The sequence below is a fragment of the Panthera pardus genome, unplaced genomic scaffold (genome assembly GCF_024362965.1).
Source record: "Panthera pardus isolate Hobbes unplaced genomic scaffold, ASM2436296v1 HiC_scaffold_13, whole genome shotgun sequence".
In the NCBI taxonomy this organism is placed as follows: Eukaryota; Metazoa; Chordata; class Mammalia; order Carnivora; family Felidae; genus Panthera; species Panthera pardus.
The window spans coordinates 62,730,351-62,733,137 of record NW_026526688.1 but is presented as its reverse complement, the minus strand read 5'-3'; positions in this window follow the sequence as shown (position 1 = coordinate 62,733,137).

The window sequence follows — 2,787 nt, the reverse complement described above, 5'->3', positions numbered from 1 at the left end:
GGGGTTTAAAAACTTTTTAGTTACAATTCACATAATGATTCTGTTCCTTTTATAAAGGAATATTATATATATACATCTATATGTATATATATATTCTTTTTATTACTTTCTAATGAGGGCGTGTTCTCTGATAATTTATTTTTCTGATTCTTTTATATAAGAATTTTACTCTATAAAATCAGAACTGCTTACTGTGTCTCATGTTTAAATTATGGGAACTTCAGAGAAAGAAGTTTGCTTGATAATTAGATATATATGCTGGTCAAGATGGCTTAGTGATTTCATGTTTTTCTCCAAATACATAGCAATAATAGACAAATGATGAAAGAGTTAACCAAAAATTAGATAAATCTTACTATTGATTAATGATGGAGGAGGATAATCTATTAGGCTTTGGATCCACAGGTATGTAATAGTAGCTTTGAGTTCTGTTCCTGTATTATAAAGGGGACCAAATGGCTCATGGGGACAGTGATGAGGCCTTTTTATACTGTTGGTATTTGGCAAATAGGGGAATGTTAAGGTACCAACAAAGATCATTGTTATCATGAATGAGCATACATACCCTCGTGCTCTACATCTAGATTTGATATATCACTGCAGGACCATTAATTCAAAATACCATTATAAGACTTGGTACTGAAAAGACAGCCCTGAGGCTGGATAGGAGAAGCATAGAGGGAACAAAAGTAAGATCAAAGTAACAGAAATTCTCTGATTCACAATAAACCTATTAACCTAATTCTAAAAATGCATGAAGAAACCTAATACTAAACAAGATAACAAAAATACAGAAATCTTTTTGTTTAAGCAAGTAAGCAAAAAATATAATCGGTACACAGAATCATACTAGATAAGATTAGTCTTAAGGAACATTTTTACAATAAGTCAGTTTAAATGCTCTCCATAATAGGCTAATTGGCCCCCAGACTAGGCACCCACCATGAATGATTATAAATTGTGTAAAAAATTACATGAAATTATTCTTTTCAGAATCTGGATAGAGGGTACAAGGGTGTGATTCCTCAGTTGTGCGTAATTCACAATGTGAGCTGTTTTATGGCCCTGACTTTCTTATGGGAGATACTCTCTGATCTACTGTGCAAGTAGAGGGAACCCAAATAAAGCACACTGGTCTTGCTGAGCTGGTGCAGCAGAGATAGAGTTTGAGATAGGGAAGGAGCTGGCTTTTCTGAGGAAAGTTACCAGAATGGAGGACACTGCAAAGAAAAGGAGTTCATACAACTTAAGTTGCACATGTTCAGAACAAAATTCCACAAGAATAGGCAAACAAACAAATAATTATTGAGGATGAAAACTGCTGGGAAACTGAGAAGGCATCAATTTCTGTAGCTTCACAGGGCTGGGAGATGGCTGAAATCTGACTAATCAGGAAGAGTGGAGAGATCTTAGAGAACATTTAGGATTTCAGTAGAGTTCTCAGGCTGACCACCCTTTAAGAATAGAGCCAAACTATCCCTAGTGTAAAGATGACTCTAGATCAGCCTAACAAAGTTTACAAACGTTTTAAAGAATTGAGCAGAGTTACAAATAATTAACTGCTTGACAGAACAAACCTTAAAACTCAAGGAAGACAACAAAACTCAGACATGCAACAATGTACAGCCATAATGTCCAGCATACAATAAAAATTACTATATATGTGAAGAAGCAAAAAGAATGTGACTGACCCATAGCTGAAAAAAAATTAACAAACAAACAAACAAAACAAAATAGATGCAGCATTACAGACATAATGTACTTAGCAGACAAGGACTTTAAAATAGTTATTACAGACATATTCAAGAAATTAAAAGCGAGTATAGATATAATGAGAGAACAAAAAGAAATCTCAACAGAAAATTAGAAATCATAGAAAAGAACCAAATGGAATTTTTGAACTGAAAAATATGATATATAAAATGAAAAATACCATCATTTCTACAACTGCAAACTTCAGTGTCCTTTCAGCTCTAAATAAAAAATTACACAATTTCTTTTATGTGAGCTTAAAAATGAAAAGGAAATATAAATATCCAGGAGTTAATCATACCACGAAGGCTTTGGAATCAAGAATTAGAAAATCATCAGATAGTAAGGCAGCTATTTCTCAGCCTAACTGTGATCTGATGGCCTTGTGTCTCTTTTTCCTTTTGTATATGTTTTCAAAATTCACTCTGTGCTTTATGGTTATCTCCACATATATGGCTGTCCTATAGCACCAAAGGTTAAACATTCAGTTCCATCTACAAACTAAGGAAACTATTTTCCCTTGGTTTCAATTCCAAATTCCTATGAAAGAGAATCTAAGTCAGATGTCTATCCCTGGCATAATCTTCCAGGGCTGTGGGAGCCAATTAGTGTTGCCTGAACAAACATGATCACCAAGGCCACCCCCGAAGGATTTTTCTAAGAGGAAGAACACTCAACAAATGAGCCTCCTCCCAAAGCCAGTATTTCGTGCATATCAAATATATTTTGGTAATTAGTTACGAGAAGTTAAATATGCATTTCACAACTTTTAAAAATGACATTCAGTAAATACTATACTATTAGCAATTTTTGAAATAAACCTTTTATGAAGTATAAGGTAAAGTCCTTTCTCCCCCAAGTCCTTTTAAAAGTTTAAAAATGATTTATGCAACTGGCAAAATCAATAGCCAGTCTTTGGATTGATTAAGAAGTTAGAGAATGCCATTTTCTCTTGGGGATAATGACTATGTAAATCACTTAATACACCTTCATGTCAAATGACCCTTCTTTTTAGATCAACTAGAAAACTAAGAA